Below are 14,089 nucleotides of genomic sequence, written 5' to 3'. Positions count from 1 at the left end.
CTCTCTCTCTCTCTCTCTCTCTCTCTCTCTCTCTCTCTCTCTCTCTCACTCTGTCTCTCTGTCTCATCTTTGTTTCTCTTCCTCCATCTGTTTTTTTTTCTCTCTCAGTAATTCAGTAGTTCTCATTGGTTTAATTATCATCTATTTCTGCAGATAATTCACAGATCTATATAACCAGTCCCAGACTCACCCTTAATCTTCAGGCCCACATCCCAGTTTCTTGTCAGATATTTGAAATTGAATATCAGGGAGATTTCTCAAATTCAACATGTACCAAACTAAACTCATTAGATACTCATTTTTAAGCCAACCCCTCTTCCAAATGTCTTTATTTCTGACAAGGGAAACACAATTTTACCAGTCTTCCAGATTAAAAACTTAGCATTATCCTCAATTCTCCACTCTCCTTATCCTGTATAACAAATCAGTTGCCAGATCTTGCCATTTATCTTTTCAGAATATCTCTATTTTAGCACTATTCTCCTCCCAAAATCACCACTCACTTAAAATCACCACATCACATATTACCTAGATTATTACAATTGCTTCTAAATTTATCCTCATGCACCAAATCTCTCTCCACTTTAACCCATATTCTACGCAGCTAACACTGTTACTTTCCTTAAGCATAATTCTGACCACATCATTTCTTTTTTTCAATAAACTCAAATTTCCACCTATTTCCTCTAGGATATTATATAAACTCCTATTTTTGGATTTTAAAACCCACTATTACCTGACCATAATTTTTTACCAGTATTATTTTACATTACTCTCCTTTGAGTACTCTATTGTCAAGTCATACCAGTAGTCTCCCTGGTTCCCATGCATTGTATTACATCTCATATCTCAATGACTAGAATGTGATCCCTCCAAATTTCAAAATCCCTTATTTCCTTCAAAAGATGACTAAAAGGCTATCGTCTGTAAGAAACTTTTCCTTAACAACCAATACTAGTGTCCTCTAACTATATTGTACTTAGGTATAGATTATTTATTTCATATTTTGCTTATTTTTATTCACTCTTTATATATTTGAAAATGTACATGTTGTCCTTCCTGAAAGAACATACACTCCTCAAGAATAGAGATTTTTAAATTCCTTGTATGTGTGTCCCTATTCAGTACATACTATCTGGCACAGAGTAAGTGTTCAAGCAATGTTTCTTGATCAAATAATTAATTGATTGATTCTTTGATTACACACATCAAAAGTAGTCTATAACTCAGTAGGAAGTCCTTGGAAGACTCTGGAGACACTGAGAGATTGAAGTACTTACCCAAAGTGATGCAAATAATCTCAGGGACAGTATTTGAACTGATCTCTTCTTGACAAAAAAAATCTATCTATTATGCCACACTGCATATACATATATGTATATATACATATAAATGTATGTATATATACACATTTATGCAGAAGAATATTTTTTCTATTTTATCTCTTGTAATTATCACACGTTTCTGTTGTGGGGTTTTTTTGTTATTGTTAAAAGATTTTGCAGATATAGCCATGTCACACTTGAGTGAATGATTTAAGTTTTATTTTTTCAGAATGTAAGGTAAATTTTGTGAATTTGTTCAGCATATATGTGAGATATAAAGGAAACTATTAAAAAGGGAATTTAGTGACAAATACTAAATTGTTAAAGAAACAATCAACTGAAAAGGTTTATTTATGACTGGAATAAATTGAAAACTTGAAACAATTTAGAAGTTTTCTTGGGTATTGAAAAAGCAGATTAAGAAATCTCTGAACTATGCCAAATATCTAGTGCTGTTGTATATTGTTTTAGGTACATTAACCAGTTGACTTGGCATTGTATTGATATAACCAAGGCTTGTGAGTTCTCTTCCTTGTTCTGTCATGAATCATAAAACCAGATAGCAATGTTATAAAGATTAGTAACTAATGGTTAATTAATTGGAAATCTTTTCCAAATATAATGTGCTCTCATGAGAAATTCACAAAGTATGAATTAAACCAGATGCATTTTATAAGTTTGTTTATTAAGTGTCTTCATCAATCCATTAGGTTCCTCTCCAGTCATCCTGATCTATATCTTGCCTCTGGGTCCAGATGGCTCTGGAGGAGACAGTGAGACTGGTGACTTTACATAGCCCTCCATCACTTAAATCTAATATACTTGCAGTCATAACATTACTTTCCTGATCATGGTCTTTTGCAAGAATGAAGAAAAAACAAAAATAACATAAATGTGAGTTTACATATACCCAAGAGGATTCAATATAAATTTTGCTGAAAGTTAGCCACACATATTTTAAGAAATATCACCTAAACAGCTACTTTTAAAATTCCTGATATGATTTATTAATGAATATTGGGATTAATAAATTAATATTGGTATTACTCTTTTTTTCTGAAATTTCACTAAGAAAAGAAAAGCATCATGCACTCCTAATGATTGGATGGCATCTGTAGTCAATGAGAAGAGATTTTTATTTTTTTAATCTCTTATTAATCTCAATTCAAAGAAGGTTAAGAAATCAGTAGTTGTTGGAATCTATAGATCAAGGTGAATAGGCCACCAGAAAGTTCATATATATATTTCAGAGAGCCATTTGACCTGGTGCCTGAAGTTTTAAGATTGCCTCAGAAAGGCCCAGCCTTCTTTGAAATTGCCAATGGTGAAGTTTAAGTAAGTTAGGACATCTGGGGTCAGCTAAGCTTTAATAATAGTACCTAGTTCCAGGTACTCTAGAAGGCTGGAGTGGGAGGTTTAGAACATGTATATAGGTATAGAGAAAGAAATGGAGGTAATTTGTGACCTAAAGGCAGAGAAGAGAATGGGGTTGGGAGGAAAGTCATGATAGAAGAGATGTGGGAAAGGAGTTAAGCAAAAATAAATGTAAGTTGAAGACAGGAGAGGAGTCAAGGAATAGATGAGAAAATAAATACAAAATCAGACTCCCCATTAACAATGAAAACCTTTCCTAGAGTGAAAAAGCATATGCCTGAACCAATGGGTAGATCTGTGAGATGGAGAGTAGGTAGAGACTTAGGACATACTAACAGAGGTTATAAAAAGTTTTGTAGATAAGGCTGAGGCTGTATTGTTTAATAGAAAAATCACTGGATTCATAGTCAGAAGGATGGGGTTCAAGTCATGGCTTTGCCAATAATTCACTGTGTGATGTTGAGCAAATGATTTCTCTTTCTGGGCCTCTGTCTCCCAGTGTATAGAATGAAGAAGATGGAGTACTTGATCTCTCAGGCCTTTATGGCTCTAAAACTCTATGATCTCTAATATTCATCTCAACTTTGGCATTCTTTGACTCTATGACTTTTGTCAGCTCTCCTATTGTAAATTAAGTGATTTCAGCTCTTCAGGCCCTCTATCCTTAAAAAAAGATGGGATAGAGTGGCTAGGTGGTACAGTGAATAGAGCACCCTGGAGTCAGGAGGACCTGAGTTTAAATTCGGCCTTAGACACTTAACACTTACTAGCCTTGTGACCTTGGCCAAGTCACTTAGACCTAGTAGGCCTGCCTTCCCCCCTACAAAAAAAGCAAAAAAAAAAAAAAGAAATGGGATAGTAGGCTCTTCACAAATGCCATATAGAATCTGTATATTAAAAAAAAATAAGCTCACTAGATAATAGATAGCTCTGAATATTCTGTAAGTGGCATCTGGTAATTGCATTCTCCAAATGGAAAGGGAAATATTTCAGAAAGGATCATAAGGGATCCACCATACAAAATTGATCTCTCCCAAATAAATCCATTTAATCATATTTGAACTTTTCCAAAGTTCCATTTTGAGTTTTGAACAGATGCTTAGATACATTTTTTTTGTTTGAACAGGTTTTCTCATCCTAAAATCCACCAAAATTAGAAATCAATCTGTCTCCATTCCCAATGTATTCACTTTTTATGGATCTGTTTTTAAATTTGGTTGCCAGAAAAATTAAGAATCAATAAGAAAAAAATCTTTTCCCCTCTTACATTTCCAGTTCCTATTAAAGTTAGTGAGAGATACATGTGGAATGTTCAGGCATGTATTAAGTATCAAAAAACAGCCTGAAAAAGAAAAAAAATTATGTAGAGTCATACATAATTAATGATCAAAAGATCCCCTAACCTTAGTTCTTAGTCAAATTAGTATTTATGGTTCACAATTGTGTAGTGCCAATAATTTCTGAAACATGACTCTCATAACTACCAAGTGATGTTGGTAGTGCCCATTTTAGATATGTATGCAGAAACTAACCTTCAGTGAATCAGAATATACTCACCTATGATATCAGATCTAGTATAAAGCAATATTAGGACTGGAACCCAGGTTTTTAATCCTCCTTTGGACCCTTTTTCTATTTTTCCAAATCGATCTGGGGACCCAAGATATTTGTCTATATTTAATTTCACTTAGAGGTTCATTCTGCATAGGTTTTCATAAATTATTGGTTAATTAGTATAACCAAAATAGTGGTGGTTATTCAAGGTAGATATTGAATAGAAAGGAAGGAGTTTTGAATTTGAAGATTACATAGCTACTCAGCTGCTAGAAATATCTACTCAAGCCCCCCAAATTCAAGATTAATAAATTATAGCTTGTTGATATTTCAGGATCCTATACCCCTCAAAATAAGGAGATAAGAAAAGATTAGTTGATACTTTTTTTCTTTTTAAAAATCAAGCCACTTAAAAACATCCTATGGGACAGTTTAGGATCGTATTGGTTGACTTACAGGATTTGTTTCCAGAGATTTACAAGGTGTTTCTACCAAACTCTTTTAAAATAAAGGGCCTAAGAAGTATTCAAATCCAAAGGCAGGATGAGACATCTTCCACTGCTATACATCTGTGACTCTAATGTCAAAGAGAAATTGTACTCACACATTAAATCATATGAGCCAGGGACTCAACTGGTCATCTCTCAGCAATCCCCCTTGAGTGTCAGATTTAGTGGAAAGACCCCAGAGTTTTATGTTAAATATTACATCACAAGATTTAGATATGACAATGTCGTAAGACTATCTACACTTCACTATATATAACTGTTCTTGAATACTCCTTGTGAAGTGCACATGTTTGAAAGATTATAGCCCAGAATGAAGTCTCCTTCATCTGCTCCTTTCTTACAATGAGTCTCAAAAATGTTTTTGCTAGAATGGGACATTAAAAAGTTAGAGACGACTTTAGAGATCCGCATGGAGTTCAGAAAACCTGGGGTGCAACTTTAATTGAAGGAGACAATGTTGTCAGTACATGTGATCTTAGAGTTATAAAGCCCAGCAGTGTAGGACTCATCATCTTGATTTTATCTGACACTTGACTGAAAGCATTTTACACTAATTTGCTTTGTGCTTGTCTAGTAAATCTAAAAAGAATGAAGGAAAGGGTGATAGCTGGCCATTAAGATGAATAAACAGCCTCTGGCTAGGGGATGACTTTTACAGATTTGTTGCAGTTGGTCTATGTTGTAGTAGAGGGTGTGTGAGGGGGTTAAAGGAAGAGAGGGAGACAGAGGTAAGCAGACCACAGTTCCCTGAAACAGCATGGGGTTGCCAATAGCTCTCTATAAACACAACTGTTTTCCTCAGACCAGACATTCATGTGTACCTTCAGACAGGCCACAGGGGTCTAAGCCTAGGCAAGAACTTCCACAGAAGACCTGCTCCCCATGTGATTCATATTCAGAGGGTGATCTTGACCTAAAAAGCAATTATTCTATCACATAAACACTGCTCAGGTAGATTTCAATCTGTCAATGATTGATTTCCTAGGATAATACCTTTAGGAAATATACCTCTACATAAAGTATAACAGCTTTAGAGTGTTTTCAGATTTCAACTTATGGTTCAATTTATGGTTTAAAAAAATGAGCTTGTTGTCATCTTTGTCTGACTTTTCTGATAGCAGGCAGGAAATAGCTGTGTAAAGGCAGGAGGGGGTAAATAGCTCACTCTGTGGTCTGTAATTGGTTCTTCTTTTTTTTTTTTACTGTGAAGAATAGGAAAGAAGGCAGAGGAGTCTTGAATGCAGTTTAATAAGGAACACATGGGCATTTGAAAAGTGAACACAGCTGGACCCTAAACCATATTCTATCCCATCACAGAGATTCAGACTTCATTCTAATGTTATTATTGTTATGGTTACTGCTATTATTATTATTATTATTATTATATTTGGATTATTGTACCAAAATATGGCCATTACCTAGGGACAAGGATTAGAACTATACCTAATCAGAAAGCCAAACCTTTTTTCCAAAAGAAAACCGGGAGTTTTATTATGTTACAGCATAAGCAAGTATACGAAGGAACCATAGTTTCTCAGCATTATAACTCTTATTACAAATTGACTTTTCTTAATTTGGTTTTCTAAATAAACATCATTTCAAGAAATGTGACTTACTTTGCTACATAGTGAGAATAAATTAAACCATAACTTAGAATTATCAACATTTAACCCCCATTGCAATGACTAGTTGATTAAATAACACTTTAAGTTTTGCTAAGTGGTTTATGTTTGTGATCCTTACAACAACATGGTGAGGTAGGTACTATTATTAATTGACTTTACAGAGAATGGAACTAAGGCCAATAAGACTAAATGATTTGAATAAAGTCAAATAACTAGTAAGTATCTGAAGCAGAATTCAAACCCTAGTATGTTTACCAAACACAATAGCTACTATGCCATTCGAGGCAACTGCTGATTGTGATTAAAAGGAGTGTTGAAGGATTTCCTTGTCCAAACATCAATCCCTTTTCATAGGTCCTGAAATTTCCATATTATTCCCTACTTAGGATTTATACATCAGAGCTCCTCCTAAAAAGTCAAGTATTCTCTAGCAGGAGTAAAGTATTTAGCTAATAATGACCCAGACTCTCACAGAAACATCGAGTTAGAAGGGGCCTAGTGACCAAACCCATATCTTTCAACTCTAGAGATAGTTTTATTGTTGTTTTAGCTTTTTCTCCCCTGTATTTTGCTGTCTGTCATTTCAGTTCCTATCTATTTTTTTAAATTAACAAGAAAACATTAGACCTGAACATAGATATAGCATAGATCTGAACAAATTGGAGGAAGGACAATTAAGTTTTGATTCAGGTGAGAAGAATAAGAGTAACAGGAGTAATAGATTGTGTTTAATACAGATTTAGAATTGGGTGGACTCTTACATAACATTTATCCCAGTCCTCTTATTTTGAAATAAGGAAGTTGAAATCAGCAGTGGTATAGCAATTGGTCCAAATTTATATCTGTTAAGAAGCAGAATTAGGACTTAAGCCCAGTCAATTTCTTTGACTTTACAGGTAATACTCTGCTATATCACACCATGCTCAGTCTAGCTGGGGTGCTAAAAAAAAAAAAGCCAGCCCAGAGTCAGGGGGCAATATGAGAGCAATGACCCTGGTAGAAGGAAGGAACCATAAAAGAAAAGGAAGAAGAATGGAAACTAAAACCAAACTTTGCCTGCTTCAAAGTTCTTGGTTTTGTTGTTGTTTTTGCCCTAAAAAATGACCTGGCTTCTATATTCAGATTAGGGGTTGGTTTCTCTCAACATGCTCATAATTCTACCCCCAGTATGAGCTGGGCAATCTCCACTTTTCCTGATCTACATCTTGCCACTTAGACCCAGAAGGATCCAGAGGAAAAAGTGAAGCTGATGATTTTGCACAGTCCTCCCTTGCTTAAATCCAATTCACTTGCAAGTCCTGGCATCACTTTCCTTATGCCATGGTCTTCTTCAAGAATGAAGGACAAACCACCAACCCAAGTGCTATAAGACATGTCAGATTATTTCAGCATTCCACTGTGCTAATATGGTATTTTTTAAGTGTCCACAATTAAAGTAAAAAAATATATCAGTAAAATATCAGAGTTGGGAGAAGAAAAAAAAAAACTTCAGAGATCACTTAATACTAGAAATTGCCTGACAAGTGACTATCCAAGTTCTACTTGAAAGCAGGTCATGGGGATTTCACCAATCTTTGAGGTAGCTCCTGATTTTGAAAAATTTTTAATTTTTAATTTCTTACATGGAAGACAAATTTAGGGTCTGGGAACTTTTACCTATTGATCCTGGATTTTTTCTGTGGGTTCATATAAAATTCAGTTAATTTCAAAATAATTGGCCCCGACTATGTATGTGGTATTCTGGTATACACCAGAGGAACACATAAAAATGAAAGTTCTTGCCTTCAAGAAGGTTACATTCCACTGGACATACCTAATCTCTCCTCCATATGAAAACTGTCTTCAGGTATTTGAAGATAGCTATCTTGTCCATAAAAATGTTTTCTCTTTTTCAAGCTAAACAATCTTAGTTGTCTTTTATTTCATTTGTTTGTTTTATAAACTTCTTATTTAGTACAATTACAAGCATTTACTAGTAGCTCCTGTAGACATTCTCCAGAGTATGTCCTTCCTAAAATGTGGTACTCAGAACTGAAGACAATATTCCAGGTGTGGTCTAAGTAGGGCATTGGAGGATGGTTATCACCCCCTCCCTTCTTTCCAAACACTATACTTTTTTGAATGAAGCTGATAATTATATTAGCTCTTTTATTGCCCACCATGGTAACACTTTCATTCATTTTGTAGTCCCATTAATATCTTGATTTTTTTTAATAAGAATTTGTCTCCATCCTATAGCAATGCAGTTGACTGTTTTCCCATTAGGTTTCATTAAAGTTGCAATCCAAAATGCCACAGAGAATGACATTTTCCCATTATTTTAGAATGTGAATAAGTATAGAGCCATGAAGAAAGAGGCAGTTTGGAACAGCTGAAAGAGCACTGATTTATTAGTTAGAGGACATGGCCTCTGATACTACCTATGTAACTTTGGAAAAGTCACAATCTCCTTGGGCCTCAATTCCCTTATTATAAAAAGGCATGGGTTGGACTAGAAGGCCTCTGAGGTTCATTCCTGCTCTAGACCCTTGGTTCTAAGTTACTGGAGTCATAAAATTAATAAAATGGAATAAAGTCACAATAATTGTGACATACCCTTGGTGAATACCACAGAACTGACTTTGTACATTTTTAGATTATATCTGTCTATCACCAAAGTCAGATTATAAGTAATTAATTTTAAGTGATATTAAGTGAATAAAATGGAAGTTTGAATTTTAGAAATTTATCTTTACTCTTTGAATTTGTTGAGATGAGGGCTGTGATGAGAGAGTACTTAAAATTTGACTATTTATCCATCTGTTTACCAGAAACAGAAAAATCTTTTCATTTGGAAGATAGAAGTTGAATGTGGGCCTTATGTATCCCTTCTTTTCCTATGAAATTGCCTCAGGTGTTTTGGTTTAAGTTGGTTGATTATAGAGAGCTGAAAACTTAGCCTGTGAAAACAGTGTGAAAGAAACTCAGTGTTATCTGTTCCCACTTAATAAGCAAGGAAACTGAACCTTTTAAGTCAAATGTTTGTACCAAGAAAGAACAAACAAGAGTGACTTTCATCCTTTGAACAGAGTAGCAGAGTTGCAAAGCTATACATGAAAGGATCTCCCCTGCTCTCTTGTCCAAGAATGTCAGAAAATGGGGCTGATATGGCTAATGTTACTAATAAGAGGGGCCCAGCATCAAGAGGGCGCAAAAGGACTTCAAAAGCTATAGTGGGCATGGTTGTTGGACCGGTTGCACTGAAATTCAAGCTCCAACTTTCATTCTCTTCCCTTTGAAGAGTTACAATTGGGGGGAAAAATCAAGCATTTTTGACATGAACTGTGCCATGAAAAATTATTAGAGGCCCAGATGAAAAGGAAGGTGTCCTAATTGTGCTGGTTTTTAAAAGTCTACAAAACAACCAGAGTACCACTCTCCCCCATTGATCCTGAAAAGGCTCCTTCAGGGACTAGTGCTCTCAGTGATAAAGTGTGCCTCCAGGCTCCAAAGTGGAGAGAGTGGTGGGAGTGACAGGCTTCTTGCTTTAAAGGAATAGATCATCAGATACCCAAGGGAGTTTATGCTCCAGAGTGGGAAAGATTTTCACTTAGGAAAAAAAAAAACTATAACCAATTTGCTGCCAATTAAAAGATAAAATACTTAATTGTTTGGTCAAAGAATTAAAAGCTGGAAGGAACCTCATCTGTCTAATCTACTCCCTTTCTTTTACTGAGAAGGAAACTGAGGCCAAGAGAAAGTAACTGACTTGCTCAAGGTGGCCCAGATAGAACTAATGGCTGAGCAAAAATTTGAACCCAGATGCTCTAACTCTTGCTTCAGTACTGCATAAAGTTACTGCATTAAGCATTGGTTTTTTAATTGTTAAAGTCAAGGAGTAGCTTTGTACCCATATTTTAAGTGTTACTCTGTGCCTTCCCTCTAAACAAATCACACATACTAACATATTCTGGAGGAAATACAAGTGTTTCATGCATTAATTCCTTTGTTTTTTAATGGAATTGGTACATCACCTCTAATAAAGTCTAACCCTTATACTTCATGATGATGTAAAGTTGACTCTGAATTCAGGTCCTATAAAGTACAGTGACTTAGATTACAGGTCCAAAAGTGTGTACTGTATTCTGGTTGATGAAAAACCTTCCTAAATTCTCAGAAGTTAAATCCTAGAAGGTAGAACATTAAGTACTCAATGGTTTCTGAGGTAAAGGAGTACCAATACTGAAAGATGACGCAGATTTTTTTTTTAAGTATTGGTGTAGCCAGCCCTTGTCCATGGAATTTATCCAATATCAACAGAATATCTTTCAAAAGACTTTAAAATCGAAACAACAAAAAAAAACTTTGAATGTTTACGATTTTAAAAAAAAATTTTCATTATAATGCTTTCTATCAACATGCTATTTTAAACAAATGACTATATGAAAAATTTTGCTTTGTGGAATTGTGTCTTGTTCTGTCCAACTCCTTGTCCCTAAATGTGAAGTCCTTTTAATATGCATTATTCTTTATTGTGTGATTACAAAACATTTAAAACTAATATGGTAAGAACATACTGAAGTCAGTATTTAAAAAGTTGGCATTAAAATTGATTGGGCTCTTAATCAATTTTATATTTTTCCCACTTTAAAATATCATGTAAACTAAGACTAAGCTTACATAGTATAGCTAAAAATGTTTTATAAGTGAAATAAAATCAAAACAAAAAACACTAAAAAATGAGAACCAATAATTAAGAGGTATACAGAGCACTGAGAATGTGTCCAGAGATTGGTGACCTCTATGATGATGAGCGAGACAGAGTTTTTACTATATAAGTATGGGTTGATGTGTTCAAAAACTTCTAGTATAGAAAAGAAGATTTAAGGGAAATATTATAAATGATCTCACAAAAAAAGAATTAAACTTGTTTTTCTTATTTGTCTCCAAAGGACATAACTAGGAGGAAAGAATAGAAATTACAAAGAGAGAAATTTAACTTGATCTCCCAATTATTGAAACTATCCCAAAGAGGGATGGGCTGTCTAGAAACTTTGTGTGTATCCCATGACAGGCCACTTTCTGGCAAAGACTGGATGATGACTGTCAGGTAAGGAACAGGATTATTTTTCAAGTATAGGTTAGGTTATATCACCTCTGAAATTTCTTCTAAATTTTAGATTCTGTGATGATAATCCTCTTTTTCTCTTGAAAAATATAAAGGTCAGTCATTTTAAGATCAGAACAAATTGTTTATCTTTTTGTTTTTTCTTATGAATATGGGCTCAGAAACATTAAGAAGCAATAAAAGAAAGTCATAAGAATTGGGGTAAAATAGAAGAAAGTGTGAAATATATCAGTGGAAAAACAACTAATCTGGAAAATATATCTAAGAGAGATGATTTCAGAATAATTGGACTACCAGAAAGACATGATCAAAAACCCCCCAAACAGATATCATATTTCAAGAAATCAATAAGGAAAAATTTCCTGATATATCAGATCCAGAGTGTAAAACAGAAACTGGAACAATCTACTGACAACCTCTTGAAAGATATCCCAAAATGAAAACTCCCAGGAATATTATAATAAAATTCTAGAGATTCCAGGTGTAATGGCAAGCAAAGATATACTCAGAGTCTTATTTCAGCTATTTAATTATTTAGCATCTTGTTTCAGTTCAAGTTTCTTTTAAGCCTTGCCCATGATTATATCAAGTCTCTGTTAAGAAATAGAACTTGTGAAACAAACAGTGGGAGGAACTTGCTGATGCAACAGCAAGGGGCAGAACAGGGAGGAGCTAATATCCATATATAATGAGAAGCCCAAGCTGGGAAAGAGCAGAATTGAGAATGGGGAACTTTGTGGTGGCCAGGCACCTTGTTTGTCTGTTCTTTGTGTGTTGATTTCTGTTTGTGATACTTTGTACAGAAGCCCTGGGACCTTCCTGGAAGCCTTGAAAGAGGATTTTCTTGTTGTCTGTGTACAGAAGTACTGGAGGAGGGTTTTCAGAGGTCCTGGGTCTTTACTGATGACTTGCATTGACCTCTTGGGCCTTGCTGGTGGGTCTGTGTTGATTTCACAGGCAGACAGTGAATTGATGATGGTGTTGGCAATGTGCATGAATGTTATTGTAGCTCTGTTAAGCTTTATCTTCCCAGAAACAGAAACTGTGAAGGACTTGAGGTGGACTGGACACTGTGAGCTTCAATATGGAATGGGAACTGGATGAGGAACTGGACAAGGAACTGCATGAGGAGCTGGATGAAGAGCTTAGAGCTGCCTGCCTTCGAATCCAGGTGACAGTCGGATGAATTCAGGCAAAAAGCTGGGAACATGGGAGAGGAATCATGAAATTTGGGAGCCAGTCTCGAGTCAAGATGAAAAGACATCTCCTTGGGTACTTAATGCTGACTGAGAAGATTATGATACAATGTGACATAGGGGTAGAGAACTTTGACCTTTGTATTTTGTGTCCCTTAAGGAGGCTTGTTCCTTAAGAATGATTGAGTTAAGGACTTATTGAATGATATATTTTGCTTAAAAATATGTGGCCACTTTGGTAAAAACTATATAGACACTTTAGTGATAAGTTGTTATGTTATAACATTGTGAATGCTGTACTTTGATTTCTGTGAATGTTTTGCTTTAGTTTACTGCTGCATAGAGAGTTCACTATACTGTGTGATCAGAACCTTAAAGCAGCAGTCCTCTGGAAAGCTGCTCACGCTTGGCTTTTTACCAGGTCAAGGAGAAAATACTGCAAGTAGATAGAAAGAAATAATTCAAATATCATGGAGCCATATTGAGGCTTACACAAGATTTGGCACATTCTACATGAAATTTAAGAATTTTTGTACAAATAAATATAATGTAGTCAAATTTAGAAGGAAAACAATAAACTGGGGGAGCAGTGGTGTAAAGCAAATTTCTACATTAAAGGCCTCATTTCTCAGATGCATAGAGAACTGCACCAAATTAATAAAAATGCAATCCATTAGACAATTGATAGTCAAAGGATAGGAACAGGAAGTTTTCAGAAGAATAATCAAAGCCATCAATAGTCATATGAAAAATAATCTATATTTCTATCAAGTTGACTAATATGACAGAAAAGAGAAATGATAAATGCTGGAGGTGACAAGGGAAAATAAGTACATTAATTAATTATTGGTGAAATTGTGAACTCTTCAACAGTTCTGCCCAAAAGACTATAAAACCCTTTCACTAAGCAATACTACTACTAGGTCTGTATCCCAAAGAGATCAAATAAAAGAAAAAAGGACATAGGTACAAAAATATTTACAGCAGCTTATTTGTGGTGGCAATGAATTGGATATTGAGGGAATGCCCATCTGTAATGTAATGCCAAGGAAAGGCAACTTCCCAAGGTTCAGAATACCAGCATAGGTGCTCTCTATTTTATTCAGTAACAAACCCAGAACAGAGAAGATCAAAACATGACATCATTCAAAATACAGCATTTACTAAGTGTGATTAAATAATCTCCAAGGACTACCCCACCCCAGGATCTTCCAATCATTCAATCAATTACAAAGTCCCTGTTCTAAATACTACTTCACCCCTAGGCTATACCTTAATTAAGTCCACCACAAAGCCCCTCTTCTCAAATGGAGATTAGTTTCCAAACATAAGGTCAAAAGTTCACCACCCCTCGATCACAATTGAATCTACCCCAGAGTTACATCAAGTTTAAACACAG

This window comes from Petaurus breviceps, unplaced genomic scaffold, assembly GCF_028583685.1.
Source record: "Petaurus breviceps papuanus isolate PSGF00001 unplaced genomic scaffold, PetGlider_PUasm1.0 37, whole genome shotgun sequence".
Lineage (NCBI taxonomy): Eukaryota > Metazoa > Chordata > Mammalia > Diprotodontia > Petauridae > Petaurus > Petaurus breviceps.
This window is presented reverse-complemented; position numbering follows the sequence as displayed.